We start from the raw sequence: 13,346 nt of genomic DNA on the forward strand, positions 1-13,346 counted from the left end.
AAGGTGAAATGTACACAGCTGAAATCGACACGTTCGTGCGTGAACACTGCGTGGGAAGTACTCCCGGCGCCGGTGAAAACTGCTATCTACAACATCTATATACCCTTGACTTGGGTAACCCTACTCAGTGAATGAGTATTAGGCTCCTAATTACACACAGCTCTGATTGGTAGTAGATACAGTCAACAATGCCTGCTTTCACTGAAATGTACATTGATATGCAATTAACACACTATCATTTCATCAACTGGGAACATATTTGGAGACCTATGTTTCTAGATTTGTTTCCAGGACTTGAAGATTGTGTATACGTGTGCTGATTTTCGATATCATGGAACCAACGAAGACGAACTTTAGGAAACGTTTCTTTGAAATAATTTAATCTATCTTTTTAAATAAACTAACGAGCAAAATAAACGATACCAAACAGAAATCACTGATACTATAAAACGACAAAACACCATTGTTGTCCATACACCTGTTATTAAAATTCGCTTTCCTTTTTCACAATGGTGGTTTGTCGTTTTGTAGTATCAGTGATTTCGACTTGGTATCGTTTCTTTTGCCCGATAGTAATAACATTTCCTATTCATTAAACCATCCTAGACTACCTTTATGAGAACGTTTCTTTGAAATAATTGGAATCTATTTTTTAATTAGAAACTGATATTTTCTGCTATTTTATGCAATCAAAAACAGTACTTAGTAAGTAGTATAAAGCATTACTTAGTAATTAGTATATAAGCTTACGAAAGGAAATCTGTGAAGCAGAGCTTCCATTTGTCTTTAGCCACTTGTCTTTGCATTAGGGCTCTGTAGTATATAAGCTTACGAAAGGAAATCTGTGAAGCAGAGCTTCCATTTGTCTTTAGCCACTTGTCTTTGCATTAGGGCTCTGTAGTATATAAGCTTTGCCTTACGAAGAAAGGAAATCTGTGAAGCAGAGCTTCCATTTGTCTTTAGCCACTTGTCTTTGCATTAGGGCTCTGTAGTATATAAGCTTACGAAAGGAAATCTGTGAAGCAGAGCTTCCATTTGTCTTTAGCCACTTGTCTTTGCATTAGGGCTCTGTAGTATATAAGCTTACGAAAGGAAATCTGTGAAGCAGAGCTTCCATTTGTCTTTAGCCACTTGTCTTTGCATTAGGGCTCTGTAGTATATAAACTTACGAAAGGAAATCTGTGAAACAGAGCTTCCACTTGTCTTTAGCCACTTGTCTTTGCATTAGGGCTCTGTAGTATATAAGCTTACGAAAGGAAATCTGTGAAGCAGAGCTTCCATTTGTCTTTAGCCACTTGTCTTTGCATTAGGGCTCTGTAGTATATAAGCTTACGAAAGGAAATCTGTGAAGCAGAGCTTCCATTTGTCTTTAGCCACTTGTCTTTGCATTAGGGCTCTGTAGTATATAAGCTTACGAAAGGAAATCTGTGAAGCAGAGCTTCCATTTGTCTTTAGCCACTTGTCTTTGCATTAGGGCTCTGTAGTATATAAGCTTACGAAAGGAAATCTGTGAAGCAGAGCTTCCATTTGTCTTTAGCCACTTGTCTTTGCATTAGCCACGTTTTTAACGGTGTTGGTTTCCTGAAGAAAGAATGTTGGTTTTGATACGCACAAACTGAAATCGATTATCCGATTGCATGTTTTGCATTTTAACTTTGACAACTATTCCTTTCAAAGTGCTGACAGTAAAAATGTTGTCTTTGCATCATATAATATGACGGTTACTTGCTACAACAAAATCTAAAGCTGTTCTTGTACTCAACTGTCATCAGGTATCGATGGCACCAAAGACGTTCATCAGAGTGAGTGAGTGGATGGGTGAGTAAGTGAGTGGGTGGGTCTATAGGTGGGAGTGCGTCATGTGTGCGTGTGCGTGCGTGTGTGCGTGAATGAATGATGAAGTCAGTACCTGTTGGCACCGCTTATAGAAATATTGCAGCCAGCAATATCATGACGGAGGACACCAGAAATGGGCTTCGTTCATTTTACCAATGTGGGGAATCGAACTCGGACTTTCGGAGTGACGAGCGAATGATTTAACCTTCAGTCTTCTCCCAAACCCCCATAGATATTTACAAAGGGCACATGGTTGTTTTTAAATGTTGTGGAGGCATAACATCAGATTCAATAACAGCGATGTTCGATAGTGTATAAGACCTAACACAAGAACAGTGATGATCTTTCAATACTTTAAAAAACCCAGGTTATTCATATCTCTATCTCATCGGGGCGGTGGGGTAACCTAATGGTTAAAGCGTCGGCTCGTCACGCTGAAGACCCGGGTTCGAATCCCCACATGGGCACAATGTATGAAGCCCATTTATGGTGTCCCCCGCCGTGATGTTGCTGGAGTATTGCTAAAAGCGGCGTAAAGCCCAACTCACTCACTCACTCTATCTCATCTCGCTGTAGACTGGGGTTCGATTCCCTGTCCGGGCACCATATGTTACGCCATAAAGTGTAGCCAAGTGGAAGTCTGGTTGTTGGGAGAGACAACGGCCTTTCCCTAAACCCTTCATGAGGGAAAACCCGTCTCGTGGTAGGGTCGGCCCTGCAAACATCAACGCATCCGACCCAGACATCAGGGGCGGTGAGGTAACCCAGCGTTTAAAGCGTTCGGTCGTATTACCAAAGGCCCGGGTTCGATTCCCCACATGGGCACAATGTGTGAAACCCATTTCGGCTTAAAACGAAATCCACTCACTCACTACAGCATATCCAAATTTCAAGTGTTCCATACACTGTCATAGATTTCTTGAATTATTTCAACAAAGAAGAACCTTTCTATCTATTCACACTTTTATTAATAAAATACATATTTTACAAATATCACAGACAACAGCATATATGACAGCGGAGAGTATCAATGACGAACTTTTCCACATACAGCCAAAAGTTATAAATAACTCACAGATTTGATAAAAAAATAAACATACAAAAATATATATTAATTTATAAGCATATTTACAAAGCATATGTACATCACGCTATGGTCACGTGATACGAGAAACTGTCAACCACAGTTAAATTAAAATCGAAAGTAAAACATTTTCACTAAAAAAATGGCACTTTGTCAGAGAATTTCTGCGTGTAATTTTTAAAAACAGATAGGCCCAAAGTTCGTTTCGTCTGCGGTTGGGTTTCAATACCTCGTATCACATGATGACGTATTAATCTGTACCTACAATAAATAGTTGAATATATTCATTTATGTACAGTTTTGGACGGTTTGGATAAGGAATGGGACCAATGGAACGGTCCCTCATATGTTAGTAGATACAATGTTAGTAGATATATGTCAGATCAAGTACACGGTGACTGTATGGAAAATGAAATTAACAATGAGTCCAACAAAATGTGAATACGTAACCGCTGTGGTAAATACTGGATCGGTTTACAATACTGTGAAATGGACAAGTATCTGTATGAAATTGACACGTTTTGAATGACATTTAAAAGTTAGGATGTAATGCCTATGAGATATGTTTGAAGTGAAACTTATTTAGTAGTATAGTCATTCATTATTGTCATATCTGTCACAGTTGGGAGAATTTACAATATCTAAATTTGCGCTGTGAGTTTAAAGAGACGAACAGTTAAATGTTATTTTGATGACGTCATGATGACTACTGTCCTTCCGTTTCGTTATACTGTAAAGAATTGTTCGTCAGTATGTTTCGCTTTCTTGTCACCAAAGCTTCTCAGATTGTGATTAAACTCATGTCCTTTTGGCCTACATCGATGACCTTGACCTCTGTCGTGACCTCTGATAAATGGTCATCGATAGCTTTCACAAAATACACAAAAAGTTCTCAAACATCGGAGAGCAGGAATATGTCAAGGTCATTTGGTGACCTTGACCTCTGACTTCAAAGTGATGGAGTGACATCGAATCGCAGGAATGGGTCCAGGTTGGGCGATGATCTTATGGACCTATGACTTCGAGAGACAGGAGTCGATGACGTGTTGACTTCATAGATACGATGGAGGCGTCGCCGTTGCGGTAGCAACTAGGTGACGTTGAGACATTCAGCTATGAGATGAAAAGACGTCACCATGTACGTGATCGTCGTTGATGTTTGGCAGTTGTGTAGCATGATGGACGTTTGGGAGTGACCTACGTGGTCACGTGACACCCACCGCCATCTTGGACGTGGATTCTCCTTCGTGTCTGAAACATAAAAGAGGGAATTTAGCATACTCAGAACTAACTAGAAGATTTATTATACTGGGGGGAAGTTCCATTGCTAGTATTAAGCTCCAACGTTGCATGATTACTCCCTCATCTTTCACAAATCTACAAATATGCTCATATCTCTGCGGAACATATCATATCATTCACTGACGCAAAACTCACATTCAACACTAAATCCCGGCTGCAAAATGTAATCTGAGCACCAAACCTCAACTTCAACCATAACCTGCAACCTCAACCCCAGCCCATACCTCAGTCTCATATCTGAAGCTCATTTGCAGCATAAAACCTCAACATCAGCTGTAAACCTCAACTCCAGCTCCAAACCACAACCCCAGATCTGAACCTCATTAGCTGCATTAAACCTCAACTTCATCTCTAAACCTCGACCCCAGCTGTATTCAAACCCTCTGTACATCAACTGAAACAGCACAGCTCAACTCCAGACGTTAACCTCAACCCCAGCCCATACCTCAACCCCAGGTCGGAACCTCAATCGCAGCATAAAACATCAACTTCATCTCTAAACCTCAACTCCAGCTGTATTCAAACCCCCCATACATCAACTGCAACTGCTCATTTCAACTCCACACATGTATCTCAACCGCAAATTTGAACAAAAACCTCATTCTGAACCTCAATTTCAGCCAATAACCTTTGACATACAGTACGCCAAGGACAGAGAATAATCTCGATTATCTGTCGAAAGACATTTCACTGGGTCTTAGAGTCAAAATCGTCATGACAATTATATGAATAGATCACAAAAAATCAGTGATGACACCAGGTGTTTTATCGAAAAGGTGTCCCCCTCTGACGGTAGCACCCGCAACTACAAAAAAACCCACCAATGTATTAAAAAGTAAGTGTTTTTGTTGTCCATCGGCATTACCGTTCAGCGTAACAGATGACATGCCGCACGATGTGTTATACCACTCGTTTGGGGCCAGTAGGTTTTACAAGCTAGCCCTAACTAGGCAATATATTGAAGTCGACGCGTGTCCCATATCAAACAATCACCAAGATCCCCCTAACCACACGCCTGCGAAATACATAATTACGATGGTGCATGATATATAATGATATGATATATATGATATATGTACACTTTATATATCATTAAACAGCACATCATGAAGTAATCTGAGCGTGTTATCCCTCAGATCTGGTTAATCGTATATTTACCTTCCTAGCAAATAATAATACCTTAATAAGTAACACAGAAATCGTACAATACTCACAGACACAAACTCCCGCAAAGACAGACCAATCTTATGCCAACCACCGTCCCAGACTAATGCACAAGCCGATCGCATCCCTTTATAACCCTCATCTCTCGTGCGGCGGGCGAGTAATCACGCCCCGCTGTCGCGGAGTACTATAACAGTCTTGAGTCTACCGTTATGCCACCAGCGCTACCCGGAATATAAATAACCGAGAAATATATACCCGTCAAGCATCTCTGTACCCGGCGACCAGTTCACCCAGCCGTGTAAACCCCCTTAGCAGATAGAGGTTCTCGGGTGGGTGCCTAACACCGCTCTTAAAGGGTCGCTAGGGTGGGAGCGATTTAAGGGCTCCGATATGAGGGGCGTTTTGAACGGTGTGAGTCACAGTAAGACTTTACATTGTAGGATTTAAAACGGGTGAAGATTTGTTGTTTAATTTTTCATCATGTCATTGACGAAACATTTGTTAAAGGTGTATTATATATTAGGACTAACTGCATTCTTCATTATGTGCTTTAATTCCGTTTATGCTGTCAAAGTGGCAATACGTCATTGTGTCTGGTATACTGCTCAAAAATAGTTAAGGACAACCCTAGCCTTTCATATTACTATAGATAATCTGGCATGACTACAAAAACATTCAGTTGTCGTTAACATTTTTCGAGTAGTATATCTATAGGAATGTCAAGTGAAACATATAGAATGTGTCAAAGAACAATTGTCATCTGTGGGTAATGACTTGACGAACTCGAACACTCAAACGCCATAATTCTGTACGGGAGGGTCGTGCTGGGCGAGGCCCGACAGGGGAGAAAAGGGCTCAATTCCTCGACACGTTTTCGCCTCGATATTGACAACCTGTCGAAGTTGTGTATACTTTGAAATACACAAGAATCCTCTCTCGTGCCCTCGCCTACTCTCGTGTCATGTAAACTGGTTTCAATAGGCGGTTCGTGCGGCCCTGATTCATGTTCCACTATACACCTCCTTGACTGGGATACCGTGTTTACTGTTTGTAAGGTAAATGTAAGCTGTATGTATGTAAGTATGGAAAAGTCAACGCTTGTTTCACTGTCACCAAGAAAGAGACTGGTATGCTACTCTTCAAATGCGACAAAGTGTCTGGTGTACCCACAACAGCGAGGCGCCCGTCGCCATCTTTACTATTCCAATCAGACGCTTTCTTGTGAAGATTGGGCGGTGGAGAAACCTGGTGGTTAAACGTTCGCTCAAGACCCAGGTTCGATTCCCCAAATGGGTACAATGTGTGAAGCTAATTCCTGGTGTCCCCCGCCGTGATAAAATGCTGGAATATTGCTAAAAGCGCCGTAAAACATAAGCTCACTAACTCGCACTGAGTAGCCAAGAGTAACATTTCAACACTCAGTTCATAGGTCGCCTTGTTATCAGCAGTATATATTCCGTATATGTAATGATTTGGTTGAAATCGTTTTCACTGCAGATAACGGTATTTTATACCACGTGATGACGTCTTGTAAACAAAACAAACGGTAATTTTTACGACGCCATGATGTCTTGTAGACAAAACAAACGGTATTTTATACGACGTCATGACCTCTTGTAGACATAACAAACGGTATTTTATACGACGTTATGACGTAGACAAAATAACGTTTTACGACGTCATGACCTCTTGTAGACAATACAAACGGTATTTTATACGACGTCATGACGTCTTGTAGACAATACAAACGGTATTTTATACGACGTCATGACGTCTTGTAGACAATACAAACGGTATTTTATACGACGTCATGACCTCTTCTTTGATGGGCATTTCAGAAGTTGAGTTGATGAATAATAATGACAATTATTATGGATAAACAACTGCTTTTATTCTGTGGAGGCGACGTTTCGACATAGATTGGACAACGACATTAGAATCTATGTAGTCAAAATAAACGGTATTTCACACGACGTCATGACCTCTTGTAGGCAAAGCGAACGAGTGTTTGGTAGTGCAAACACAAATTCTACAATCAGATTATGCATGGCGTCCAATCAATCTATCCTTTTATGCAGAACATTCGACGCTCTCAAGGCACTACTCCTGATATGTCGAAGTGACATTTTACGACAGCTCTACGCTTGTCGCAGTCGCCGACAGACGACTAGAATGTGACAATGTTTGACCTGGCCGTGTGACGTCATACCTCGGTAATGAGGACGGCTGCTCTTGCTATCGACCACTCCGTGTCCAACGGAAACTGGGTTATTTACAAATCGAGTGGGGCGGTGGGGTAGCCTAGTGGTTAATGCGTTCGCTCGTCACGCCGTAGGCCCGGGTTCGATTCCCTACATAGGTACAATGTGTGAAGCCCATATTTGACGTTCCCCGCCGTGATATTGCTGGAATATTGCTAAAAGCGGCGTAAAACTCACTCACTATAAGTCGAGTAGGCACAGCCGGGGAGTCTCGAACTTTTAACGGTAAACTACGGTTGAAGCGAACTCAACGGAGCATTAATTATATAACCGTTCGTTACAACCATAGTTCGATATACACATTTCGACTAACATATTCAGTACATATCCAGGCCCAAAACAGTTGGATACATCACACAGTTCAGTTATAAACGTGTTCGACACATACGTAATTTTACTGTATCTAATTATTATGCGTTTGGGGTCATGAAATGCACAACTATGAACTCACGCCCTTCTCGACCTTCACTATGAACCTACCCAATATCGTCCTCAAGCACAAACGTGTCTCGCGCAAAACAGGTACGCTAGAACCTAACGGTAAATCCATCTATGCCTGTATTGGGACGATTGATCACCAATAGGTTATTAAGTTCCGATATAGACATAATAAAGCTATATATCACAGGCACATACCTGCAGTTCAGGTAGCCCGCTAAATATATATCCATTCAAGGTGCCTGGACCTTCCCGAACTAGAGCACACCACCGTTCAAATGCGATTGCTTTTCGAATCTCGCTGGAAGTCACAATAGCGGTCAAAATATACTATCATTATTGCATTTCTAAAGGGGTAAATACTATTTTGAGTTCGATATATCAGAAATACTTCCATTTAATAAGAAGGGTACATCACGGTAACTGTGCTTGTGATTCAACCCAGTTGCTAGGGGTATAAACCTTTCATTTTCTCTCTGACCCAACTATCCATTCATTTCCCATTTTATGATCTTAATGAAATACTTTCTTCTTATCTTATTCATTTTTTAACAGCGATAGTTAAGATAGGTTCACTGAGTTTATATCAATGGGTTGTGTCACCCAGGAAATTAAACAGTTGTTTGTGTGAATACTGTAAAGTTTGAAATTAATGCTCCGTCAAAGTAATGCGGCGACTGGTCCCGAGCCCAAAGTGCGACTGAACATTAATGTGACACGAATTTGACGTTAGAGTGCAAAAATACATTGACCATCAAATGTTTGTATGAAAGAGGTTCAAATCATGATGAGGTGACTTTACATGCAATTATCGATTTCTAATCAGTTGAATGATGACGAAACGGGCACATCACGTTTTTTGTGTGTTTAAATCCCTGCCTTAAGCTACTACCAACAAGTACTGCATGGAAGGGTCTAACGAAACGCTTAGTCAACAATCTCCTCCGACTACAATAAACTTTCGTATCGACCCCACAGTCAGACATGCTGTTACAAAGAGAAACTAAACAAAGCTATTTATGTCAAAGAAACTAAAGTCCGAAACGTCAATGGTTGCTAGGGAACCCAGGAGGGGAAAGTAAAACGCGACCATTTCTGCAACCAAGCATTGTCGTCTCAGACTTGCATGTTCAAGGGAGACAATCTGGTCATTGCAGCGCGACAGGTCTGGCTGCTTAGCAACGAGTAAAACTAAACACACATAGCTGTCCGGAAGATTAACGAGCCTTATATATTGTACTAGCTAGACGGAACGTGAGCGAAGTTATGAGAACGTGTTACAAGACTACACAGAGTTCACAGACAAACCCTCGCGCCTTCAAAGGCAAGGGTATGGCTCGTTCCGTGAATGTGTCTCGTTCACGTATAGGTTCACGACTTTTGAACAAATAGATATAAATTATTATGAGATAATTAACAGAGAAGTTTGCAGGTGGAAAACAGTCAACCAGCTTTAACTACCTGAACAGAAGCTATATTGATGTGACAATTGAACAACGTCACGTATATCGCCTCGGGTAGCGTGACAACATCACGCCTGGTAGATATTGAGAATGTCGCGGTTTTCAAATAGAACGATGGAAAGGAGTTTTGTCGATATTTAATTAAATCATTCTGCAATCGCGGTCACAATGCAGAACATTTAATACGACTTACTTGACGTAAAGTACTGAAATTTGAAAAGCATAATTATACCTTTAATTTACGATGTTTTTTTAACTGATTAAATTTTCCCCTTAAACCAGAAAAAATAATTGTCGTTGTATACGTCTAAATGTTTTGAGTTTCTGGGTTTGTTATCGCTGGCGGTACGCAGTATACGCGTTTGTTTCGTTATGTCTGTCGTTAATGATATCATTAAAATATTTCAGAGTTGTTCAAACGTAAACGAATATGCAATTATCTATGAAGTAAATTGCTGTCAAAATCGGGTAAGCGTGTAGGCTGTGCCGGTTGGACGATTCAATTAAACATACGATATAACAATATGGCTGGATATTCCTAATAGATGACAGAGAATGATATCAATTCATTGAAGTCATACCGCTGGCGTCTTTTCCTAAAGGCTTGTCAAAATATGGATCATAATTGGAAATCGTGCTCACATAGAAATATCTCAAAATATTTATACGTCTATAATTCGACTCGACCTGAATCATAAAGAAAAGCGAGAAAAAACATGTTTTCTTAATAACAAAATACATGTGATTCATCGTGTACAGATATCTAAAAAAGCATCATGAACCCTATTTAAACAGCACTGATATTCGTATGTATGAGACGTTAACCAACCCGCTTATTCCCGTGCCCCGCCTTAACAAACCCCATTCGGCTCCCAGCCGTCGAACGAAGAAGACTTACCTGTCACACTGGGTGCAATACCCTACCCCAAAGGGGAGGGGTGCAACAGCGTCTTCAGCACTCTCGAAGAGCCGTCCAAGATTGTATTGTGAGTGTGATCGCTTAGTAACGCCAGTTCCTTATATACCCTTACCTTGAAGAAGCTTGTCCCAACACGACTCTCGTCAAGCGCTCAAAGCCACCTGATTGTATTAGGGTAGCGGAGCTTTGCGCGTGTTGGTAAAATCGATGTTGATTGTATATACGGGCGTAACAGGCATTTGAATGATTGAAATGTACAACAAATACTTGTCATATGCACGAGTGACTGGGTATGTTGGTGTATAGTTAACGTGAGGGTTTAATGTAAATTGATCAGCATGTTATGAAATGAACACGGGTAAGCTATTTGAGTGAAATGTACATGGGTGTTTAACGAGATCTGGGCACTGATTTGAGTTTATATTCGGGTTATATCATACATGCTATAAATACACATCATAGCTAATTATATATGATGCTCATTTATACATTAGAACGTTAACCGTGATGATTAAGTTTTATGCTAATGAGATATTAATATCAGTTTTATTCAAACCGTGAAGTGAACATTTACAGGTGAAGTGAATATTGACGTTGGTAGAACATAGTTAGATACATCTAATACGGAGTAATTGCTCTCATCTACGGAAGACAAGACTGAGTTGTAATTAGGTCTGAAAAATAAACACATTTTCTCATATTAGGAGGTGTAGACAGTGACGTGTGTGAGTGAGTTTAGTTTTGCGCCGCACTCAGCAATATACCAGCTACATTTCTTGTATATGGTGGCGGTCTGTTAATAATCGAGTCTGGACCAGACAATCCAGTGATCAACGGCATGAGCATCGATCTGCGCAATTGGGAACCGATAACATGTGTCAACCAAGCCAGCGAGCCTGACCACCCGATCCCGTTAAGTCGCCTCTTACGGCAAGCATTGTTACTGAAGATCAATATTCTAACAGTGACGTGTGTTGGTAATGTGAACGCGTGAGTTAGTGAGTGAGTTGTGAATGCTTTTTGGGTGGGGGAGTGAGTGAGTGTGACACATCTCTAGAAAACTACGATACAATATCACTCCAGCGAATTGAGGGTGTACATCTACTACAATCATAAATATTCATTGATAACGGTTCACATCAAATAAAATGACACTCAGAGGAATGAAAGACATCTGATATTCCAACTACAGCTAGACACAACCCAGTGATCATGATCTTATCAAATGATAAGTACCGAGTCAGTTTGTGTTCACCACGTTCTTGGCACTTTTCCAGCCATATTAACCAGATCACACCGTACCCACATTGGGAGTCGAACCAGATAGGCTGCATACCGAGCAAACACTTTAACCAATAAACCAATTATTTCTGTCTTAAACCACGAGGCCAGGCTACTGAACTCACATATATTACTTGACCACCACACGCCACCAACTAAGGTATTTCGTAAACAGTTCCACTTAAATGAAAGATTTGATAAGTAATTTATATACTGATAATTTTTTCCAGTCAGAGATTCAGTATAAGTATCTATGGACAGTGGTGCGCTTCTCTCTCACTTACCTACATACGTCACAGTTTTCAAGCATAACAGACAGCAGTTGATTAAAGCTGTACTTCTGATCACTCCAACGGTATAAACATTTGCAAATACAACTGCGTTACCTTGTTAAGCGTGAAACTCACTTTTGCATAATAATCAAAACTGATGTTCTAATTCCTTGGCATTTCATGTTCATGCATATATTAGTGTAGTGCATGCATATATCAGCGTTGTCCATGCATATATCAGTTGGTCTCGGGACTCACGCACCGTGCACTAACAACGGGAGACGTATATCGTATTTCTTAAGGCACCTGCCCATCGGCAATATTTCTCAGCGTGCTTTACAGGTTAACGGGTAAGGACACGAGTATTAACACTTTTAAGGCAGACGGTGATTAAGTAACATGTGTGTTTAATATCAGATAATGTATGTTGGTATACGCCCCAGGAATTTGGCTTTCAATTTGTCAAAAAACACACGACATTGGTGGATCTTTAATCAGATTATGGCATTGACTGGTTTGTCAACATTTGGATGGCTTGTGTGGCGTCACGCGTATGCTGCCTTTTATGTAATTGTGTGGGTTTTGTATATTTGTCTATGGGGGCGTGGTTGGTTAATAGCAACACACTGACATGAGCCGTTTACAGACGGCCTAATTTCTTCTGACAAGGAGAGAGAATACCAGTGCAGACTGTGTAAGTGATTATCGTTTTACGCCGTTTGGGGCAATATTCAATCAATCGATCGATCAACCTATCAATCAATCAATCAACCAACCAACCAACCAGTCAGTCAGTCAGTCAGTCAATCAATCAATCAACAACAGTCATGCAGATACGCGAGCAAGCAAACACAAAATTCAGCAAATAAATATCAGATAAGGAGTGAGTGAGTATGATTTTACGCCGCAACGTTACGGCCGGAGACAACAGACATTTGCTTCACATATACGGATACCCACGTGGGGACTTGAGCCTGGGCATTTGTCATGACGATTGACCGCTTTAACCGTTAGACGGTCCTGCAACTCCAGGGTAGATAAATCCGTCCACCTCTCTTCTTTGCTTATCATCATGCACCGTCTGTTTGTCCATCCGCCCCTCGCCTTGCTGCCGGAGCGAGGGTGTTTGGTGAGGATTACAGAAGAAAAGAAAAAGAAGAAGAAAAATCATTTATTCGAGTGTCTAGCGATACGGTTCATTTTCACTTAATAGTTCATATGTCGCCCAAGTTTCATGAGGATTACTATGGAACTGATATCGTGTCACCAAGCCCCGGTCGACCCTCATTCTTTTACCAACCTGTTTGCATTACCCTTACTTAC

The 13,346-nt window shown here is 40.8% G+C and overlaps 1 long non-coding RNA gene across 1 annotated transcript; it reads right to left on the reverse strand.

Annotated features, from left to right (window-relative positions):
* Window positions 1–2,785: 2,785 nt before the first annotated feature.
* On the reverse strand, window positions 2,786–10,607 carry LOC124286229. Its single transcript, XR_006900989.1, has 2 exons — window positions 10,450–10,607; window positions 2,786–4,171 (listed from the first exon to the last, which is right to left on the reverse strand). It is a non-coding gene; the product is annotated as an uncharacterized LOC124286229 (long non-coding RNA).
* Window positions 10,608–13,346: the final 2,739 nt, after the last annotated feature.

The sequence above is a fragment of the Haliotis rubra genome, unplaced genomic scaffold (genome assembly GCF_003918875.1).
Source record: "Haliotis rubra isolate DU_JTF1 unplaced genomic scaffold, ASM391887v1 Scf379, whole genome shotgun sequence".
Lineage (NCBI taxonomy): Eukaryota > Metazoa > Mollusca > Gastropoda > Lepetellida > Haliotidae > Haliotis > Haliotis rubra.